Source organism: Apteryx rowi, unplaced genomic scaffold, assembly GCF_003343035.1.
Source record: "Apteryx rowi isolate R43461 unplaced genomic scaffold, aptRow1 scaffold_43, whole genome shotgun sequence".
Lineage (NCBI taxonomy): Eukaryota > Metazoa > Chordata > Aves > Apterygiformes > Apterygidae > Apteryx > Apteryx rowi.
The window spans coordinates 3543767-3568085 of NW_020450683.1; the positions used below are offsets into that span (position 1 = coordinate 3543767).

General features: G+C 37.2%; 1 long non-coding RNA gene across 2 annotated transcripts; it reads left to right on the forward strand.

Annotated features, from left to right (window-relative positions):
• Positions 1 to 2662: 2662 nt before the first annotated feature.
• Positions 2663 to 22411, forward strand: LOC112971168. Of its 2 annotated transcripts, XR_003255262.1 has the most exons (3): positions 2663 to 6153; positions 6936 to 7080; positions 14318 to 22411. It is a non-coding gene; the product is annotated as an uncharacterized LOC112971168 (long non-coding RNA). The 2 variants fall into 2 exon arrangements; XR_003255263.1 differs by lacking the exons at positions 2663 to 6153; positions 6936 to 7080 and adding an exon at positions 10683 to 13382.
• The last annotated feature ends 1908 nt before the right edge of the window (positions 22412 to 24319 follow it).

Sequence of the window (24319 nt, forward strand, 5' to 3'; positions counted from 1 at the left end):
CACACTTTATTATTGTGGGTTTGGTATATAAGTGCATGGTTTGAGTTTTGACCTGAATTGAAGTGAGGATATATAGCTGGTTCTCAAAAATGGGTTTGCCCTTGGGTCGGGCTCTGTTCTTTTCAAATTAATGTAATTGGCCATRAAATAGCTTAAAGTGCTTTTCAAAACTAGCATTTTAGTATGTTAGGCTTTTTTTTTCTTTCTTTCTTTTTTACTTCATGAAGATAATGGGCCAAATCCTGTCTTCTCTGCTCCTTACTTGAGCAGTGAAGTCAGAGGGTTACTGCCTGGGTATATATTTCAGGCTTTTGCTTGTAGTAAGAATCTGGCTTGTAATTCTGTTTTAATGCAAGGGATTGCTGTTCTATCAATAATGACTTCATAGTACTTATGTCTTAATGAAAAATTACCATATATATCTTGTGGCATTGAACAAAACACTATAATCCTAATAAGTATTTGCATTTCAGTAATCATTGTGAAGGGGATCTGGTATAGGGTATATCTGGTATAGGCTTAATTRGAATCAAATTTAAATTACTGTGCACCCTGGAAGGAAGATAGTATTACTTCATATTTCAAGTGTTAGCCCAGGAGGCGAAATGCCAATGCATGTTTATGGGGGAGGGGGAAAAAGCTAACACTTCAATTATAATGTTTACAAAGCAAATAAGGAACAAAAATGTTAAAACTGTCTTCCTCAAGAATTATAAAGCTGCATTTTGTATTTATTTCTGCCAAAAATCTCCAGTTATCTTAATATTTTCATTGAATATGAAAAGTGAACCATACTTTTCCACAATTGACAATGAAATTCAGTTAAAGTTTTCTTTACAAGCTATATCAAGTTCTTTTGACTTATGTGATTCGTGGATACTCAAATTCACCATTTAAATTTGCAAAAATGTTTTACTGAATTCTTAAAGATAACGCGTACTACAACTTAGTCAAGTAGTGGTGTACACTGAACTTGAGCTTTACCAAAATTATTTAAAAAAAACTTCAACAGATACTGTAGCACAGTGGAAAATACTAGCATGCCTGATGACAGATACTCAAGGAAAGAATATTACACTATATTCTCAGCACAATTTTGATATATAATCAAAGCATAAAATAAATTTAAACTTCACTCTGGTGCATCTGTTTTGATCTTTTCTTCAGTATAACTTAGCAAAAATCCTTTCATAGAATAAAGTATATTGAAAATGGATTTCAACTTGCTAACCAATATTAAAAACTTTTATGAGTGTCCTGCTGGCGTTGGAGGAGGAGCCATGAAATGGGATTTTAATAATCATTTGATCACTCATTTATAGCAGTTGCTTAAATGTCTGTATTGATAAAGTGTTTGACTAAAAGTAAAAAAAAAAAAATATATAGGTTGCCAGATTTCTAGCATTTCAAAAACTTTTGAACAAAATATTTTTAAAGCTGTTGTGAAAGCAAGTCTGTAGTAACATATTATTAACAATATCAGTTTACAAAACTCAGATATTAATTTTACTAATTCATTAAACATAGTTTGCATTTTTTTAAAGCACTAAAGGATTAATTTTTTCTATCAATTGTTTGTTTTCAGCAGTCAACTTCTATAGTCTGATTAATAGAAAGAATGACAACTGCATTGCTTAAGCATTTTCAGAATAAGCTCTGAAGTCTAAGTAGATGATCACCACATAATTTTGGTGGCTGTATAAAAAGCTGACCGTTTTTGTCCACTCTAGATTTGGACACAAAGCCCATTTCTGTATTTTGAACTACACAGAGAGAGGAGAGAAAACAAAACAAAACAAACCACTCTTACTATAAGGCTAGCAGTAAAATAAATGTGAGGTGTTGACCCCAGAGTCTTAAATTTCTTAGTAAAGCGTGTTTTTGGCAACCTGTCATCTACAGCTAATGCAGATAAATTAATTTTAATGAGACTTAACGGTCAGCCAAAAATGAGCTTGGTCCATATGTAGAATAATAAGGACCTGGTCCTACAAATCTGTCGTTGTTCATGCTTGACTTGAGTGGGAGTACTTGTGTGATTAAGGTTTACTTGGATAATGAAGGCTTGCCAGGTTGATTTCTGTCATTTGTGTGAACTACTTGTAAAGGGCTTAGAGCCTTATAGAAAGAGTGTGCCAACATGTTTCCTGTTTTTCCAAAAATTAGAGCTTCTGTTAACTTAGAATTTGAATGAAGCTGTTTGAGATGTAATCTATTGGCTTGAAACATCTTTTGAAATCCAGAGTGATGAAGTTTAGCATATTTTTAGTTGATAAAAATCTGTGGAGTAGAAAAAATGATTTACTTTAGGGGAATTTAAGCTTTTGATGTCACTCAAACAAAATGGTCAAGGTATATCTGCAGTATTTGGTTATTGATCAGGAACTCCTGAAATTTTAGAACGGAAGAATCCCTCTGAAGAAATGTTTTAACAATTCGGAGGTTACCAGAAGCTCTGAAAGGCAGTTCAGAATATATTGCATCACATTTTCTGATGTTGTCCAGAAATCTGCAAGTGTCAATTTTGTATTTTAACTCCTTCCTTTTACCTGACTATCAGGGAAGCGTGGTTGAGGCTGACCTGACATGTCATGATGTCGACTTGCTAGGTGGGGTTCGCAAGGGACAGTTACCTTGGAGTTATCGGTAAGAGAACTTTCTTTCTAATTTTCTTCAGTAAGATCAAAGGGCTTTGGGTGGGGAGGAGGGAGGAGATAAACTCCACGGACCTGATCACTGGAATCTTGTTGAAAATCTACCATTACCATGGAGAGATTCCAAGAACTGAAGGTAACAATTGAATTTAAATCCAACAGGTCCATGTCCAAGAGGAGCATGGCATAGGTTCTTACAACTGAAATCAATTTGAAAATAAAGATGATTTATTAATAACACAATATCTGTGCTTCAAAGAAAAACAGATGCTATTTCAGGGATGCTGGAAGCATAAAAGGTTTTGAATGCTTAAATTTTTCCCCTGTAATGAAACCCATTTTTTTTTAACAACATGAAAAAAGCTAAGAATTTACAGCACACTTCTTTGAAGTGTAAGAATGCTGATAAGAAATAATCCTGAGTAGATCTCTGTAAAATAATAAAATTTTATCTTAAGAATAATGAAAAACTAGTGTAAAATGTATTTGGATCATTTATCTATTGAACGTGGTGATGCTTACAAGGCATTTACTGCGAAAGAATTGCAATTAAAGCAAAGGGCAGTTGTTGTATTTGGTCCCATTATAAAACCACTAGATTTTGTTAATCGTGTTTTTGTGGAGAGAGCGATATGTTAACAAATAACAAAAGCTGAAGAAGAGATTTTGTAAGTATGTCAGACCAAACTTAAAACACTTGAATATGTTGAATAGGAGGAATCCTTCATGGCATGTGGTCCTCTTACACGTTTCCTCAGCCAGGAGTGTCAAGACCTTTTTTTTTTCCTGACTCTACATTTATGCAGAACTTTAAAAGGCACAGAGAAGTGGAAACAGTTTACTAGGCTGTAGAAGTATTCCAAGTTCAGTCGTTCTTTATCTTAGAATTTTAATAACATGCCAGTGCTAACAGTGACACAAACTACAAAAGAAATACTACTGATGAGTAGAGGTATTTGTAAGAACCTCAGATTTAAAATGGTATTTACTTAATCTCAGATGAACCTTGCTTGAAAACCTTGCTCTGAAAACGCTTTTGATCACACAGTCATTGGTGCTGTTTCATTGAAAAGACTTTAAACATCATAAATATGAGGATCTCTTCTTTTAATGCTGGATTCTCCAATCTATATGGTCACATAGAGTACTGAGATAGAAAGTTCGGTGGGACTTCTTGAATATGCTCAGGTGGACTGTCTTTGAAATTAAGCAGATGGAAAGGATGTTATAGAAACAAAGCAAGTAGATTAGTATTTGCACCTGTGGAACTTGGAGATAAGAATAGGATTATACAATGGACCATACTTTCATAAACCGGAAACATCATTCTCTTATCAGTGACTTTTAAGAACTTGAAACACAACTTCAAAATGTATTTCTGTGGCTATAATCTGCAAAACTGTATTAAATGCAAAAAAGAAAAAGGAAGAAAGAATGAAGAGCAGACCATCTGCCTAACTGTAGATCTGCCCTCTTTGTGCATACACTTCAAGTACAGGTTCACTTTTCTTCCTCCTCAGAACCTGTGACCATACAGTCTTACTCATTAATTTTCCCATGGAATTTTCTATAGTGCCTTGTCAGTGTGGTATACACAATTATGTTTTTTTTTTTTTCTTCAGTCTTCACAGCAGCCTCTGAGAGAGAGTTTTATTTCCATTTTAATTTTAAATATCCATTACATCAATACCCACTTACATGACATTACTCAGGCATACTTTCAGACACTACAAATTGGGCATGCAGAAAATATATGCACAATTTCAACATAAGAGAGGATGCAATACAAACAAATTCTGTAATATGAAAGAAAATGTAATTCTGGAGAGCATTCGGCTGTCTTAATGAACAGTTCTTTCCCTCTAGAAGTTCTCTGCTGTGTTCACTGTGCTGCTTTAACTTCCACAGAAAAGGGGGAAGTGAAGCACTGCACGGGCTAGAAGTCCTGTAATTAAAAACAGTGCAAGTGTATGATTGAAGATAGTATCATAATACATTTACTTGGGAACCGAATAAAATTTGCACAGGCAGTAATTTTCATATTTACTATCTTCGCTTTCTTTAACCAGTTTTTGGCTGCAGACTACTCATCGGAAGAATTCTTTGAAAAACAATGTTAGGTGCCATGTTGAACCCCATTTTAAGTAACCAGGCTTTAAAATTGAATATATGAAACAAGTGAGGTAGAGAATTAGTGTTACTTCTTACTGTAATCACATAAAGAGCAAACACCACAAAGGATAAGAATACTCTGCAAGTTTCATGTCTGCTTTATAAGCCCAGAAGTTTTGAACACGTTCTTGTGCATTTTCAGTCAAAATTGATTACAATTACCTTTTTTTTTTCCTGACCCTGTTTTTTTGGGAGCACTCCTTTCTCCTTTTCATTCTGTTCAAGTGCTGGCAGTAGCAATACTGAGATCATAGGAGTTCCTCTGACTCTCAGTACTGTCCATCTATGAAAATACGTCAGCTGGGAAGAACCTCTGTAGCGATCTTTATTCTCATGCAAATTTTAACTGAGTGACTTTTGTTCTGAAACATACAAATACCAGAGTCATTATACAGTTTATTTGCAAGTTATGTTGAAATTCTGTTGATCTCAACATGAGAACTATTATAGTTAAATGACTTTTCTCAGATATTTTGGCTGAGGCAGATATTCAGCATGGAAGATTCCAGTTTGAACAGTTTGGAAAGTTGGTTATAAGCAACTGAAAACAACCTCATAAGCTGTTTATGAGCAATTTGACAATATGTCAAGTGTTGCCACCAATTCAGTTATCAGTCTTCAATGCCATCCCTTACCTAATAAAACGTAGAACTGAGCATAGCTGATTCTTTCTGTGAGACAGTAGGCTTGAGCCTGTTAGTTCTATAATTAATTCTTTAATTTCTTTCTCCCTTGCCCCCGCCCTCCCCCCTCGCCTTGAACAAGTAGCAGTAGTAGCTGGTCAGTGGGCATGAAATGTGTATCCTCGTCTTCCCTGCCTTTCCTGTTTTCTTTGTTTGTGACTGGATTGCTGGCTGTGACCATGCACTCAGGTATTTAGATTATTTCTAGTTGGAGGAGTGGGAGCAAATGTGTTCTGCTTATCCCTTCTTTTGAAGGTATTGGAAAGAGGAGAGATCCAAGCCTCTAGGAGAGGTAGAAAAACCTTACAGCTGAGGAAGTCTAAGCCAGCAAGCCCGTCATCAGTAGCTTGAGGGGTCCTGCTTATGCTTAAATAGAAAATTCTCTCGTTTGCCTTCTGTACAAACCTCACCCAGAAAAGAAGCAGATCCACTGACCTTGCACTGCTCACTCCTCAACAGATCTTTGTTATAGAGCTCTTTTGTGATCCTGCTTTGAGTGGGAAGTGTACTGGAAGCAAACYGTCTTCTGCTGTGAAGATTGGGATGTACTTCTTAAGACAAATTTCTAGGTGCAAAGGAATAAACTATTCTTTTAGTTAAATGCAAAGTGAACTGTCCTGTGGATGTCTTCAGACTGGTTCTAGGTATTGTACATCAAATAAGAATAGCTTTGTGAGAGGCATATAAGCCATCTGTTAAATCTGTTAGGAGATTCCACGTTTCCTTCTTAAATTTAACTAAATTGTCTGATCCAAATGATCAGTATTAGCGTAAAGGACAGGCTTTAACATCTTTGTATTATGCTAATAGGAGAGCCTTTGGTTACGGCCACATGCATAAGTGCACAGGGACACTTCAGCTCAAATTTTGTTGAAGGGATGTACATCCTTTTGAAAATTGACTAATGTCCTATCTCTGGTCTTTGGTGAATTGCACAGAACTAAGATCTGCTAAGTTTTAGGCCTTTTCAAAACTTGTTTTTATCTTGCTAAACTTGTTCGCTGCTCACCTTTCCAGTTTGAGTGCTGTGTTGAGGAGATCAAAGCAGTGTACTTAGCATCTTGCACAGACTAGTTAGGCTGTTGTCTGGCTGCTACTTACGTTATACCYGCATGCTAGCAAAGGACTAGTAGATAGGATTAGTTCTTGTCTATCAACTTCTGAAAAGCTTCTGAGTTTCATCAAGAGCTTCTGAGCATCGGGAGTACTTTTGGCAGTGTTCAGTGAAAGAAGGTAATGGTTTTGTGTGCTGGGATGTATAGACATGTTTGATACCAATAAGCTACCTAGAAAAGTTAAGTAATATAACTTGAGGAATCTTCCTGCTTGTTACAGGATTTTGCTTCGTTTAAAGCTTTACATATAAACCCTTACAATGTACTTACTGAATAAGTAAGTTGAAACCTAAACTGGGTCATGTTTTTAGTCACTAGAGGGCACTTTTCCATACCTTGATACCTTAAGAGAGAAAGAGGCTACATTCCCTTGGGCAAGCAAGTGCTCAAAAGAGGACCTCCTCCTGTTTCAAAGGCTCCCCCGATGTGGAAGCAGGTGCGTGTCTGTGGAAGCAGGTACGTGTCAGTGACTTTCGCAGAGTGAATTGGGCTTTTGGTTTACACAGTAATCCTCATTAAGAGGTTTTTATGAAGACTTTTTAGTCTTGCTTATATTCCTCGAAATATTTCCTCGAAGCACTGAGTAAACAGTTTCTTAAGCTTGATGACAGAACTGTACAACAGTGTCTTTAAAAGTGCTTTTTATTATAAAAAATTGTTTTGGGTGCAGCAAAAAGCTTTCTCGCTAAAAAAGCTTTATTTTAAGTACTTGTATTATAAACTAAAGCAATGCAGTCCAGCTTAGTTAGTTTGTACAGTTTCTGTGCGCAAATCTATTTTCCAGTTAACAACTGTCACATGATCAGTATTCAAAACTGACAGCAGAGAATTTTGGCGCCTTCAGAAGGTGGACTAGGTGCATCAAAATTGATGCAACCTGTAAAATGGGATCTCAGAGGACTTACTTGGGGTGTGGGAGAACCAATAGAGACCTTCCTCTGCCCTTTCCTGAAAAGAGTGCTCAAAATGTTCAGCTGTAAATTACTTCTTTCTAGTTTAGCAATTTGAAGTACTTCATTATATGTCAAACTGTTAGCAATGCTAAGACCAACTTTCTTGGAAAATTTCATAATCTAGTGCTTGATTGCCTTCCCTGAGAGACAGAAGGGAGTTAGACTGTGTTGGGAAGAATTGAGCCTTCAGTATATCTTAGCAGTGCTGGATAGTATATAAAAGGCTACTTCTAATCTAGTCCTTTTTTCTTTTTTATTTTTTCCCTTCCCTGTAAGTGTCAAATTATAACAGCTTACAAAAGTTAAAACTACTTAGTCTCAGTTGAAATAACTTGTGAGATTGGGTCAGGTTTAAATGGACTTGGCTACCTCAAACTCTGAAGAATCAGTGGAATATTCATTCAGAATTTTCCCAGTTCTATTAAATTAGCATTAAGTGCTTGCAGATCTACTAAAAAGCAAGAAAAGCTAACATGGCCACGTCCACAGCACACTTCATATTGGGCATCATCATCTTCTGTATATGAGAATGGCAGCGTGATTTGCAGTAGCAACAGTAGATAGGTTTAAACCTGTCAGATTTATGGAACAATCCACTACTGAGAAATGGAGCAACTCAAGAACATACATACAGCTGATCCTTTTTGACAAAAAGATAATTATTGGCAAGGATGGTTGTAGTCAGACATGTAGTTTGCAGTCACTTGTGTACAAAACTTGCTTTGTACCTCTCCAGGAAAAGTAAAAGAACTCTGAATTCTTTTTGCTTTCTATTTTTGCAAGCATAGTCATTTTCCAGGTAGTTCCTACATCTGCTTTTGCTGCAGTGTGGGTTCTGTTCTGAACCCAAATCTGAAGTGTACTTCAGGCTGTTTCACAAAAAATCAGAGTTAAAAGATATTTGGCAAGGTGTTCATGAGCCTCTAAAGCTGAGAATCCAAAGATCTAATAAAATGCTAAAAAGTTAGGTCAGGAAGATAATAGCTAACTGGGATATTGAAGGACTACAGGTCACTTTTGAGGGGTCAAAATTGTAGTAGTATACATCATAAAAGGGTTTTTAGATAATTTAGATGTTCATATTTCCATCATGCTTACTCCAAATCAGTCCAGCAGCTACCTTTAATGGTCTTCTGTTTTCCAACAGCTGTGAAATAAAAGTAGAATTCTTGCTAGACACAACATTAAAAAGCATTCTTAATCATAAGCATTCCTTCCAAATATTTGTTTTTCTGTCCTGCCCATTTTCCTTTAGATATTGTTTGGAGGTTTACTATAGGAATCCTACTAACTCATAGCTGGCCAGTCTTAGAAATACATCTTGTGTTGGATTTCTGTAGCTTTTCCAGGGATAACTTTGATTTTGAATTGTTTTAACTTCACAGGATGTTAATTTATTAAACGCTTTAAAGAAAGGACTTGTGGTTAGACTTTTTGTTAGGAGAACGTTGCAGAACTAAACACTTAGCTTGGGGAAAAAGTAAAGGTTGAAGATTAAGTCCTTAGCAGTGTTCCATAGTGAACTTGCACGCTCTCAAAAGATCTCAACTACTTCCCTCGTTCTGATTTAGAGCAGTGTTCCGCCACCAGAGTTGTTACCCCATGTTAAAATGAAGCAAACTTGTTGCTTGCTGTTCTCATTACTCTGTGGCACTGTACAAGCCGATTAATACTGGTAAAGACATGAATTTAAGGTTCCTGAGAAATGAAGACACTTAACGCCTTAATTGATAGCTTCTCTCTTCTGATTTTTCTTTACTGTCTCTTCTTTGATTGGATATATGCATCTGCTCATCTTTGCTTGGAGAGAGAGACAGAGAGAAAAAGTGTTATCTGCGGCAGCAGCCTGCAGTATCTTGGATCTGTATAGCTAGCAAGCCACAAATACAAAGTTCAGTTGCAAGGTTCAAATTTTGTTTGTATGGACCTTGTTATTTTTCATATGAATTTTGTGCTGTTGTACTTAAATGTCATAAAATACTGTAGGATTTTTTTGTTTGCATTTCTTTGATATTACTGCCTTATCTATATGAAGCATAAGATTTTTCTTAAGTTACTAATTATGTCAGCATTTCTCAACCATATTTTTTACACAGGAATGTAGACATTTGTGTTTTAGTGAAGTTAATTTTGCTTTTAACTAGTCCATTTTATGCAAATAAGCATACATTATTCTTCATGTCAAYGCAACATTAAAATATGTACATTTTCTTTTGTGTTCTTTGTGAACATGAAATATTTCACCATTTGTTTCCCCCTTTGTAAATTCTGTAGCTGAGATCCATAAAACTAAATGGGCTTTTTTCTCTTTTATTTGCTATTTGACTCTTAGTTGTATAGTTTTTAGTCTCTCCTCACGTATCAAAAAGGTGTCTTCAACTGCATGCCTTATGAGTGTATTCAAAAAGGTATGCAGTGTAGCATGGGAAGTCTAAAGGCCATAAATTAAACCTATTTCACTGGGCCAGATTAGGGTACCTGCAGTGAAGATGTATCCTCCAAATTTCAGAAGACTGTTCAGATGTGAGAGGCAGTTTCAAGAATGTTGAATGTTGGGTTTGTTTGTTTKTTTTTTCCTTTTCACTGGAAATAGTTTCAAAATTCTTTTAGTAACTGAACTGAGGTTTAAAATAGAAGCACCTAAGGAACATCAGATGTCTAGCTGTATCAATAGAAGCTGCTGAAGTGAGATATTAACATGCAAGTACTTGATTATCTGAAAGTGATTTTTATAGTGTATTAAAAAATCTTGAAGTGTAGTGCGAGAATAGCAATGTTTTTACACACAGGAAAAGCAATGCATTTGTCCAGCTAATAGTTGGTGCGATTAGCTGTCATACCACCAGGGCTGCTGTCTAGTACTTACCTCACACTTGGCTAAACCTTCTCTTTTTTGCTTTTTAAATGTGTTCTAAGACATTTAATGGGCTGTATCAAATGAAACGTGTTATAGAATCACTTTCAGCTTGAGAACCTCCTGAGGCCATCAGATGTTTCAAGAGTGAGATGACTCTGTCAGTCAGGGATATTTGAACCCAGGTAACAGGTAAATACATGTATCTTAGTGGTTGCTTCTCCCTCCCCCCCCCCCCCCCCCAAAAAAAAACAAAACAAAACAGGAAATAGTAATAATGGACATCTAGTTAAATTTGAATACATTTAAGAAATATATTAAACGTCAGTGATTTTCTGTTATAGCACGAAGTTTAGAGTATAACGTTGAGAGTTTAGAGTCAAATCCCTTGTCTGGAATCTCCATCCTCCTTCTCAGAGGCAATATTTAGAATACTTATTCCTTTAATTTACTGTTTTCACTTGGACTTTTACACCAGTTTAGATTTTTCTGTTCTTTAGTTATATAATAGCCATAAATTTAAATGCTTCAGAGTTGAGATATGATAACTTAGGTTTACATGATGACTTTCCCTGCAAGACAGAGAATTTTGACAGACGGAGAAAAATTGTTAAATTTTTGGTATTGACTAGCATGTATAACTGAAAGCATGTGTCCACAAATCCAGTATTTCTAGCATAAAAACTTTCTGTTGGCTCCTGTCAGTGATATTTATATGAGAGGGAAGAGTTGAGGTGAATTAGCTAGGAAAGATTTCTACCAAATACTTCTACAGAAAGATTGACCTTTAGGAAAACACGAAAAAGAAAGCTATATATTAAAATGACAGTACTTTTATTGTTAACCAGTAATTTTCTTCATTAATGGAGTTTATTCTCACTTATGCAAGTCTTAGCAGTGAAGTATGTAGCTTGCTCTGGCTGTCCAGAATAAATATTTTGTATTTGATTGTATATAAGTCCTTCTCATGAACAAAGTTGAATTCATTCATTTCTCACTAGCAATGGGAGACTTCCTACTGCACAGGAAGTGGCAGTAATGCTTGAACATATGAAGTACAAGAGTAGCGTCTAATCTTTTCGGCTTACTGTCCACAGACTCTGACTCTGTATTGTGGAGAGCTACGAGATGCGTACAGTGTGCTCCAGAGAGCCATAGGTTCAGAGACCTCCAGGAGAGTTCTCAGTGGAAGAGAGTGACAGTGAACTTAGGGATCTTGCCACTCTCATTATCACACTGTCTTCCTTCTGCAGCCCTTCTCTCTGGCATGAAGTGGGCTTTGTATAGGAGAACTCTCAAAAATGTATTTTATTTTGGGTTTGTGAACAAATCCTTAATCAGCAAGCATATGAATATGGTTAACTCAAGCATACCCCAAGTTTTTTTGCATTGTATTTTTATGTTGTCACTGGAATTTGCCATAGTGTCACCATACCACTATAAAAGCAGCACTGAACCATGCAACTTGTAGAGTCTTTAAGAATTCCCATCTATTAAAGTACAGCCATAACAGGAAGATGGTCAAATAGTTTTCAGAGGTGAGTAAAACCTTACTTTTCATCAACAGTGTGGTGTTTTAGATGAATATTTATTCATCTCTTAACCACCCATTTCCTTTCAATGAAACCGCAGTGTGAAACTACATGCACACAGCCATTATCTTACACAAATAGACCTTTTCTCCCTGCCTCTATGCTTTTGCATTTTGGCTTTTAAGCCAAAATTTTTTTGCTGTAACTTAACAGCAGAACAAAACCCATACAGTTTATGCCTGTCCTGCCCTTCCTAACATCGTACATAGGTGTCAGTTAGCCAGTATGAAATGATGCACATTAACCAGTACATTAACACACATTAACCACATACATTAACCGGTATGAAGTGATGAACTGCACATTTGCTGAATCCAGTGTTCCAGGAAAATAAATTGAGATAGTGTGCCTATCTCACACTTGTATCATGTACAAGTGCAAGCCTACTACAGATGCTAAAGAGGCATATTGCCCTAATATCCTTGGTTTATTGGAATATATAAGTTCTGGATCATACTATATAGTAGTATAACTCCTTCTTTTCTCTTGGTCAACTCTGGGAAGTTCGTCCTGACTTGGTTTAGACTGAAAGACCTGTTTATCTGAAGAAACTTCAGCAGCCAAGTATTAGAGTTTGCTCTGAACTTTGGAACTAGCCTGGCTTTCCCTTTTTCCTGTTTCCTCTTCCAGAATTATTCTGGTGTGTGGTGCTGTGCTGTAGGCCTAAAACAGGGTATTTAGCAGAAATAATAATGGTAATATGATTTAATTCATATTGGATTATGGACCAAGGTGTATCCATCAGCTCTAGTTTAGACAGTTAATTTTCAGGTGCCCACATTTGACAAGCTATCTAGCTGAGATGGAAGTTCTTCCAAACAATAGTTCATCTCATCTAAAATAGATGAGTATCTACTGGTACGGTTTTACAAATGTTTGAGTTTGCCAGTGCAAGAAACAGTCCTTTCTAATGCAGGCGTTTCTTGTGCTAGTGCTGTAGGCTGCATTGGGGAACTGATCTGGTTTAACRCTTAAAATTTTATTTCCTGGTTTGGTTTTAGTGCAGTTTTTTAATGGGGTTAAGAATGATAGCTAGGGAAGGGCCAGAATACTGCTTTTGGTGTTCATTCAAAGAACTGTGGTCTCAAGCAGATACCATAGGAGAGTGACTCCTATAACCTCATATAACAACCTACTGGTGAATCCCATCAGCATGTGACTTTCTAGAAAAGGAATGCTTAAGTGAGTCTGAATTTACAAACTGAGAGCATGTCTGTTACCTCTTCTTGATGTTGCATGTGGCCATGTTACCCTGTTACTTATTCTAGTAACCAGTGCCTGCCTGAATGAATAGTTAAGTCAAGGAGGCCGTAAAGAAGTTGGCAGAAATTGAGCAAGAAGGCTAAAACAGTGAAATGGGTAAGATGATTACAAGTCCTCAGCTTAAAGTGCAGGAAGGTAAGGATGGATGTTTACCCAGTTGAGGACAACAGCTGGGAAGTTCTTGTTTTGTAGGTTTCCCTTTGAGGTTTAAAAATAAAAATAAAAATCTGGCAGTAATGCCCACATACCAGCAGTAGAAAGAATGAGTGATTGAGTGGGATGCACATGCTGGAGATAGTATCTGCTGTTCCTGCCAGCTGAAGATGGGGAGTAAAGCAAGCAGCACAGGTCTGTGTGGGTGAGTTGGGGCATTCCACCCAAAGAATGGAAAGATGTCAAGGCATGGCACCTCTCGTGCATGACAAGATCTTTTAGAAGGACTGTGCTCCATCTAACTCAGTGCTGTAGCAGCAGCTGGTACTCAGACAGCACATTGGAGGATCTTGCTGTCTGACTTGAGTCTCCCTATAATGTATCTGAAGAACATATTTGGACTGTGTGTGCTCTTGGAAAGAGTCAGCTTTCCTTCCCAACAGTGTGCTCATCACAAAAACAATAGGCTTTGTTAGAGTGCCTGATACTTTTCACTTCAGAGATTTAGAAGTCAGGCAAGTAAAGTCATCTCACACTTTTGAAGTAGAAAGGCATATGAAGACATCTCTGAAAATCCTAGATCGCAATAAATGGTTCCAGGAGAATTTTGCATGTGCAGTCAAAGGAGCACATGCAGTAGCATCAAAGTTGCATTAAAAAAAATTTGATATGGTCCAATGATGCAGTCTTTCTGTCGTGTGTCCTTAAGTCTAAAATTTTCTAAATATGAGAATTGGGGACAAAGTGGCAGCAGTATTTGGGTAGGGAGAAGACAGTTTTTAAGAAGGTAATATCTGCTTCTTTTTAAGAGAACACTTGTAGTGGATTGTACCTTTCCATTTTAACCTCCTCTTCCTCTGCAATTTCATTTCCATTAGTCCCACTAGAATGAGTGAACCCTTTCTGAGTAAGGATACAAGACAAGCTGCTCTGCAGGTATGTATGGAAAAGATCATGGTAGTGATGGAAAATCATGGCAGTGATGGCAGCTCTCTTCTCTGGTGTGAAATCTGAACTTTCAAAAGTGACATGCTACTCGTAGGCTTGATAACCAACAGAAGAGTAGCAAGTAAATAATTATATCTGTGCTGTCTGCCATAGCTGCTTCTGTCTCAGGTTGGGGTCCCACAAGCTTGAAATACAAAGAAGCGTGTATTTACTATCTCTTTAACCATTCTGTATTTCTTACGATGCTTCCAACAATGAATAAATTAATACAGGACAGATGACAAGGATATTTGGTACAACTCCTTTTTAATATTAAAAATTGTGTATCTTTCGGATACCAAGCTGGAATTGGCAGTAGATACAGTTGAGCTGTGAGGCTGTGAGCTTTGCTCTTGGTATTATAGGAATGTGGGGACTCTCTAATTCACATTGATTCTCTATTGGCAGATACTGTGTCTGTTGGTAGGTGAAAATTAGATGGTGATGCCTGAATTTATGAACCCTCTGTGCACTGAGAACTGTGATATATAAACACGCAAGAGGACCTACAGGAGGAAGAGTGGGACTGGCAAGGCCACACTGATTTGGACCAGACAGACCTTTTCTTGRTACATAGAGCCCTTGCTTGTTAGGAAGCAGTAAATCTTCTCTGTTCCAAATTGAGACTGAAAAACTTTGGCTAGAAAACAATTTAATCAGGGTTTAATACCAAAAGACTGGGCATGGTTGCAATTACTTATGGTGATAAAATTGCTTGATGAAAATGGAGTTGTAGTATGTGATAAAACATAGTCACTTTGCTCATTTTACTCATATGGTTCAATCCTGTCATCTTAACAATTCAGTCAGTGCAGGTGTGTTGCTACTGTCTTGAAGATGATGAGTGATGGTAGAATGAAAGGAAAAGCAAAAGCCTACGGCTGTATAAAATCATTATTCTGTCAATTACTTGTGTAAATAAAATAAGATATTTTAGAAATGGTACTTGACTAAACAGGAACCAGAAATTAAGCTCCAGACAAGTTAAACCTCGTATTTTCATTTGGTATCTTTAGTATGTAAGTGCCTGGTCCCTCTTACCTACTAATAATGTTTTAGCTTCTGTTCCCGTCTCGTCTCTCATATTCCCTGAAGGATATTCACGATGCCATATGAACTGAGCTGGCTGGTAAGTTATCTGTCTTTATACCACTGAAGAAATTTGATTGCAGGCTTTTTTGAATATATTTGATTCCTAGCACTGCATTTATGCCCAATCTAGTGTTACAGTCTCAGTAGGTACACTGTTATACTAAAATTGGATCACAGCTTCAAATAAGTAGTATCCTATATATGTTTTTGAATTTATGGAAAACTTGTAAAATATTTAAGTAAATTGTGGGTACTGTACGGTCAGTTGTAGCATGCAGAAATGCTGTAGATAATGGCAGGCAACTGAAGCAGGCTTACAGAATGGAAGTGTTCATCAGCTTTTGTGCTGCACAGGACTGCTTTCATTGACTGATGTATCCGTTGGCTGCTGTTTTGCAGGACAGTAAATGGGGGAAAGGGATTAGTAGCACACAAATATCAATAGCATCATGGTTTCTTGTGCTGTGTAGTATGTTTGTAAACTTGGTATCAGTGTAAACTTGGTTAAATTTTGCCCTGTATAATCAGCAGCTGTACTTTGCTGCTCACATCAAAGTTAATTTTGGCCGAATGCTTTTTGAATTAGAATAGGTCAAGCAGAGTTTTTATTTGAAGTATTTTTTTAAATGCTTCTTAGAGTTTAATACACAAATTTGAGTTGTATTCTGATTTAAGAAATTTTGGCATTCCAATACTGTGCTGTAGCTAAGGCTTTAATAGGTAGTGCTGTTCAGCTGAGTCTTCTAGTTGATGGGCRTTCTGGAGTGACTGATGACTCTTTAATGTCCCTTTTGCAACCCCAGTTAAAAAGTACCTGACAGGAASAGAAATGAATATAGATGATTATAGGAATCTCTGGTTTGTTTCAGTATTTGTTGTTGTGTTTTTAAAAATATTTTTCCCTTTCTAAGTGTTTTATAGGTTTCCTGGACTTAGCCTCCATCCCTTTCAACGGTGGTTGTGGTTCATCGTGCACTGCAGTCAGCACTCTGTCAGAAGGCTTGGCTCATACCTACATATTTTACAACTGATTCTCCTTGCAAACATTAGAAAAAACACCACATTGAATATGGTTTCTCCTGAGTTTGTGTACTTTTAACTGGAAGTGTTTGGGAAGCTTGAGTCTTAATTAGCTTTTAGTGGAAGTGAAACAGAAGTAATTATATCATTGCCTACTACATTTGCTTGAAAACACCTTTCTGTGGGACACCTGGGTCTTCTCAGTGTGCATTCTGAGAAACTTGTTTCTTTGCAAGGATAACATGAATTTTTGTGATACCATGTGACAAGAAAGGCAGAATAGAATGATAATCAGTCATATTCCCAGAAACAGTTCAGTGCCTACATTTTTAGTGTATGATTTGGATTGAGAGAAGAAGGAAGATAGAAAAGAGTAATTCTGGTATTTGTTTTGTTCATTGATCCTCTCACTAAGAACTGCGTAGTATTGCATCTTATGGATAGAGAGGGGCAGACCCTTGGAAGATGAAGATTGGTAAGATACTGGTGTTACTTTTCTTTATTGGCCTTAGAACCCCTTGCAGTGGTAAAAGTTTTGCTTTCCCAGCTTGTTTTTTTTATTCTKATATTTTGCTAGTATTCTGGATGTGGAAGTATTAGTAAGTTCTAAATCAAACAGTACAAAATTCCAGAGTGTAGAAAAAAATACACAAATTTATCAAACCATAATATCTAGACAGTTGTGAGAAGGAATGTCTTGAATAATGCTGTTATTATGGAATGTGATAAGGAGGTGAAGAAGGGTTACCTGAGGGAGCCTGCATGGAGCTGTTAAGGTCCTACTAAACTGTGGCTAGCTGCACTGCATTGTCATGTGTTTCGGGTCTAATAAGGCTATATTATGTCAGGTCATTCACAAAAGTATCTAAGCTGTTTCCTGCTTAGATCTGGCCTTGAAAGCAATATGATCATATTCATATTGTGCTTGATCTCAGAAACCTGAGGACGTGAGGTGGCTCAACATAAAACCTTGTCTGTGTCCCCGCATCTGCAGGGTGTTTTGGTTTTTTTATTCCCCCCCCCCCAAATTAGAGGGCTGACTGTATACATAAATGGAATTCCTGGTTCCGCATCTGTGGAGATACTTAAAACCATTTTCCATGTTTTCTGGAATTCCACAATTAAGTGGCTTTTCCCAGCAAAGATTCACATTCTAGAAGATAAAACCTCAGTAGTATCTCCTTATTCCTTTATTCCCTTTCCAGGCTTTAATTTACATGTATTTTCATCTTACAAGTTCCTTTACTACTAGGGATATGTCTAGTGCTTATAGTGGTTCTCTTCTGAGCTTAAATGGTTCCCGGGAACATCTACCATATGCTTTATCATATGAGACAGAAGGGTTATTTTTTACATTTGCAGTATTGATAGTCACCTATACCTGCTGCTTCTCCTGCTTTGTTCACAAGCATGTTAAGGCCCAGTATATGTGGTTCCTTTCCGGTTCCTCTGAAGAGCCTGGTGAGAGGGAATTTCCTGCTCTTGTCTTAAGTTGTGCTTTTTTCCTCTTGATATGTTTTGCTGTGGAGTTCTTGCTTGTTTATCTGTGCTTCCTCTTTTGGACTGTGGCCTTTTCCTCTTCTCATGATGGCTTCTCAGAACTTAGCCTTCCGGCCTTGTACCCAACTTATGTTTGCAATAAGTAAAAGCTTGTCAGCCCTCTTACTACCTTCGGTGGGTTTTTCTCCATGGATACTGGCAGAATCTCCTGATATCACTTACTGAGCCTCAGTTAACGCCTGAGGTATGGCTGTGCTAAAGAATGTTTGAGGTGTCACTGCATGTCTTGGATGTTGCTTCAGTGACTCTAAAGACTTCTGTTGAAGTCTTTTTCGCTCTGGAGTGCTGTCTTGCTAATGGGTTTAATGTCTATGATTAAATTAGTTATTTGATGGTACAGTTATGCACACATTAAAGATGTGACCCTGTGATTTCTTGGCACCTTTCCCTCATGACCAAAAGGGAGCCGCAGGTCCATCTGTGGAATTTGTTAGTGTCAGACTGCAGCTTGCTCCTGAGTTCCAGCCTCAGAATAATTTCCATCTGCCAGAATTGTGCAAGAGATAGCAGAAGGGAGTATATCAAGCCTTTATTGGCTCTGGGATTTTGTTCTGTTAGCTCACTTGAAGCTAACTGCTTCAGAAATTACGGTTCAGTCTTGCTCTTCTTTCCCCTTTGGGGACAAGCTTATTCACCAGTCCTAAACTTCAGCTCATACTGTCTGTCTGGTCCTAGGTATGATAATCAGCTGTTTGATGCAAATTACACTTCTTATGACCCATAGAGTTAGGTTAGATGTAGAGTTCAGCTTGCTTTAAGTGAGCTTTATACCTACAGACTATCTGTAGGTATGAAGTGAGACTGAAGGTAATTGCTAGTGGGTGTTCCTGCCTTAAGTTGCATGTAGTATGCATATACACGTTGACCGTCATTTAAATACTGGGAAGCTACTTATCAAAAGAGCTCTTTAAATCTTTTGTTCACATATCCATTCCTGCAGTCGCACTCTTCTTCCTCAGCCCTTCCAGTGTTTTCTCTCTGTTAGGACTTTACAYGGATGAGGGCTTGAGCTGGCGCTACCTGTGCTCAGTCCTGTGTACTCATGAGCCAGTCATGATGGAAGAGGAGCTGTGAGCATGAGTCCCAGCATATCTTGAGAAGGTAACAAAAAGAACTATCCATTGTCGAGCAGTAGGATCTAATGCCTAACCACAGGTATGGGTGTAGACATGCTYTGTGTCTCTAAGGATATCAGATATTCAGACTTCTGTCTACCTGATACATGTTATGTAAGCTTTGCAGACCACTTTAAAAACTTTCTTTGATACATGTACTGCTTAAAGGAGATACGACTTCCTTTTTTGTTCTTTTTGTTTGTTTTCACTTTATTTTTTTTTTCACTGCCAGGCATTTTGTTGCCTTTCAAAAGGAAATGTCACTGCTCTGTGTTTTGAGAGTCAGACAAGGATATTGCTCACTTATTTTGGATCATGGCTTTGCTCTGTTACTTGGAGGACAGTAAGTGATGAAGGAATGAGACTGATGCTTCTGTGACAGATGCTCATCAGCTATTGCTTCTTTATGGGACAATTAATTTGCTTGGCTGAAACCATTTGAGGGAATGGTTTTTCTTCTAGATCCCTTGATCTCTCTTGAGCCTGGGCTGGCTCATCAGACTAGCTTTGCAATATGTCTCAGCAAACTCTTATCTCCTTAGGGTCCAAGAAAGGAAGATTTCTTTGGTTTCATTCCTTTTTTAGGGAAATAGCATGTTGCGATCACAGCTGTCAGATAGCTCTTGAGGAATCTAGAAACTCATAATTTCTCCAAAATTGGTGGTCTTTTTGTGCCTTCACTTCTTTGGGCCATTATGCTTAGAAGGTGCTCCCAGTGGAGTTTGGTGATGCTTTGCCTCCTGCTGTGCCTTGTTGGCAGGTGTTATCACTTGGACTTCTGTAGGCAACAAGAAAACTTGCAGCCTGGGTGTTTGTCATTCATGTGAGTACATCAGATTCATTTCGTTTTTTAAAACCTTGCCTGTTCTAGTAGATTTGTCTAAAAAGAAGAGTAAGTAAATGCCAGTTAATGTCACAGCAGTAGGACTTTATGAAATGCCTATATAGACATGTTGAAGTGACTATTGCATTCCATTTTATCTTCAGAATATTTAGGTTGATTCATTTTTGACTGAACAGTTCCTGTCTCCTTAATAGGCAGTTTGAAAAAATAATCTGTTCCATAGTAGTTGAGTTTTTTGTATTGTGTGTGCTTAAAAGAATTTTCCAAAATACAGTAGGAAAAAATAAATAAAACAGAAAAAAAGCCTAAACATTAAAGCCAATAAACATAGCTATTTATTCATTTATCCTGGACCAAGCCTTATACAAATTGGTAATCAGAGACTGAAGTCTAAAATAGCTTAAACTAACTCTGGCAGGATGTCACATTTTTTAATGAGGTGAAGCAATAACTCACCTGACCTTTGCCTGCTTTCTAGCTTCCAGATTCAATCTTAAGCCCCTTGTTTTAGTTTATAGGCAACTGTACAGTTTGAAATAGTTTTAGCATATTTTTAAGAACTGACCAGGATCTTTCCAAGCATACCTCAGTAATTCAGGATGCTTGATAGCATGTAAAACAAATGTCTTGCTTCACTTGACTTACCTTTGCCTTTACAATTCTAGAGATGCAGGATAATAATGTAAATCCTTCTAATTCTATCTGCATTTTTTTTATACTGCTTGTGTTTGTGACACTTTTAGCTAGTTTCATATTTAAGTTACAAACTCTGGTCATTTCAGTGAAGTTCTTGACCACAGTAATGAATAGGGCAGCAGAAACTTTCCTTGGATTATGAAGTCTGTTTTATTCACATTATTTTAACATTTACAAGAAAAATCTTGTTTGCTGCTTTTCTATCTGGTAAATGCCAGCTTCCTATTTGTCTTGATGTAGGATTAGAGAACCTGTACTGTGTTATAATACCTTCCTCCTGTATGAAGTCTTAATTATTTCAACTCTGGTCTGTTTTTAGATTATGAAAGCCACTGTGATGGGCACTAAAGCTTGGACTTGCGATATGAATGCTAATGGCAGGTACTCGTCTCAAATTCCTGTAGTCTGACATGTCTGAGGAAGGCTTAGGTGCCGTGAGCTTTTTGGCCATGGTTTCCTCTGTTCTCAGTTAATATTTTGGTGTTGATAAAAATGTCTGTCTTTAGTTACAGCATATCTAAGAGCTGCTCTGCAACAAAGAAGGTGAGTTTAAAAGTGGGGGGGACAACCAAGCCCTCAATAGTTAATATGTTCTGACTTTTTCTAATACATTCATTAAATATTTCTTAGATCTCGGAACGATCAGAAAGCTGCTGATACCATGACGAACTAAAGAAACAGAGCGTGTTTTTAGCATTGGGGAGGAAAAGACACCAATCTGAGAATTAGATTTTTAGCCTTTTCCTAAGTATTCTCAACCCTTTGGACACTTTGCATCTGGGTCTGTTCCTCAGTCTGTTCAGTGATTTATTTTCTGTATATATTTTCCTAATTGAGAATTAGTGTCTGTATAGGGCTTATTGCTAAAAGTATCTTGTTGCTAGTGCTCATTTATTTCTGTCTATATATAGACTTCTGACAAATACCACTCTCTGCTTTATGATAAGGAAAARGTGCTTTCTATTAGCTGTGCTTTAAAGACAAGTAATGGGATTCCTGTTTTCAGTCAAGTTTAGGTAGCATTTGTTCTGAAGCCTAATGGAAGCTTTAGCTAGTATGTATCTCGATTCTCTGATTTAGGTTACAAAGGACTTGCCTTTAAATCTTATTTTGACAGGTGTTTAAGACCTTGGATTTCTGACTTGGGTAATAACACAGCAAATAGTCTCAGATATGCTTTGCTAGATAGAATCGTGTAGAAAGCAAGATTGTATTATTAATGGGGCATAATGCAGCATAAGAACTTGAAATCCAGATGAACTTGAAGCAAAAAAAAATATATTTTTAGGAAGTACTAATAGTACTGCTACTAATGCCATAACTTAAAAAAAAAAAGTGATGTAGAAATTCTTGAATGTGAATCTCATTTTAGCTGTTATTAAAACTTTGTATACACTCTATACTTTTGCAGTAAATGTAAAAAATACCACGGATTAACTGTCTTCTCCTAGAAAAGCTCCAGCATCTGCCTGTCGTGGCATGTGATCTGAGGAGTGGAATACATGCATACCAAAATTTCAGGTGGGTGTGGCACATGTATTTGCAGTCTTCTCTCTTGTTCTATACAGTGTACTGGAAACTGCGCATGCATTGTATAATTTGTTTTCTACTGGTCCTCTTGTAATGTCCAGTTTTTTAATAAACATCTTTTGAAGTCATTACTTTGTGGCTGTTTTCAAAGGGTCTCAGTGTTCTCATATGTTGCTTGTCCCCAGTGAAAGAGAAGAGGAGAGAAACTTGTAACTATTTTATTTGGGTGGGAGCTTTTATTTTAAGGTGCCATGTCAAAATGCAGAAGTTTTTTTTACAGTTTTTATTTGAGTATTTTCTTGAAGTGTCCTTATGCTACCAATCAGAGGGAAAACCATTTTAAGCAAACTTGAAGAAATTTCTCATGAAGCACAATTCATTATTTCTGGATGCTTGGAAAACAAAAATGAAAAAAATTTAGAAGTTGTGATCTCGTGTTTTTACTCCTATGAAGCGCTGAATCCTACAGGAATTTTTCAGCAATATAAAACAGAGTAAGATACCTTGCACTTACATGATTAACAAGGGTTTGGCTTCATCCTGGCCTGTTACTTTTTATTTAAAAGGAGGAATAAGAAGAGAACAGAATGCACCCAGTGCTCTTTAATGTGCAGCACCTCACTGTGTTTGCAATATTCCATTTTATTGATTTCAGATATTAATGGGGAAGGTGGCCTTTAGAATGCAAGCAGAGATGTGTTTTCAAGAGGTGAGAATTCAAGTGTGTGCATGTATGTATTAAGAAAATCCTGTTCTTCTATAAAAGTGTTCTGGCATGTCATGTAGTTCCAGTTTGGCTTTGTTTTTCATTTCAGTTGTGCAAGACATTACCAGACTGAAAAAGACACTCTTTTTTTCCCCCACACTTATTCCTTTTCACATGCTATGTTACAGTAGTGTTGCTGAGCAGCAGGAATGAGTGGTTCCTAAAAAAAACCACTGTAGAACTGTAAGTTCAGGAGTTGGCATGAGATCCTTTCGGAGGCTGAACTAAGAAAGCAGGATTATAGTTAATTCTACAACAAACATTTTTAGCAATTTAAAGGAAATTAAAAACCAAACAAAATCCCTGAACCTGAGAGTTCTGAAGTTTAACTCAGCTCTAGACCTCTTCAAACAAAGTCTTCACAAATGCCTGGATTTGGCATTTCTGTGGGATTAATGATGGGGGGTAAAATGTATACAGTGCTCTCAACACATTTCCACCTTTGTCACTGATGTGGTGTGCTGGCAGGGAGCTCATTCCATTAGAAGAGGATGGTGTAATTAGTAATTGTCTTCAATCAAAATTCAGTGCATATCTCCTATTACTGAAAAATGTTAGGTTAAAAGCTTTGTAGGCTTACCATCCTGTGAATAACAAAGCATGCTGCTTTCCCCAGCCAATCTCTATGCTCCTTTCTTCTGAAGCTCTCTGACAGCTGATTAATATCTGAATGGCAGGGTGAGACAGGAGCACTTTTCAACCAGAACTGACCTGAAAGTATCATTAGCTACTAGCTAATGAGGAGCCATCCACTGCATTGTGATTGCACCTGAATAAACATATCTTTGCAGTTGATTTTATGAATTCCTGCTCTTTGTAAGCTGTCCTATGAATTGGAAATAAACCTTATGTATAAATTATATTCTGGGCAGGGAGAGGGCTGAGAAGATCGATCGGTTCAATGTGCAAATCCTTTTGTTGTTTTCTCCATTGAAGAATAACAGTAATGTTGCTCTGATGCAGAAAGCTATAAACTGTAGCAACAGTTAACTTGAAAGCAATGCCTTTCATTGTAGACCTTGGGGGGATGATTGCATTACTTCAGTTTCTGCGACACTTTTATGATGAATGAAATGATATAGTGAATAGTGAAGTAAAACGTTCTACTATAAGAGTAAGGATTTCTGAGATGCATAAGGAGAACCAAACTCCCTATAAATGAGGAATTTAGCAGTAACACTGCTCTGTTAGAACTGAAGATACGAATTCAAATGTCACCCAGCTTTTCTTCAGCTTGTTGCATGTGTATATGTATAAATCTAACCAGTTC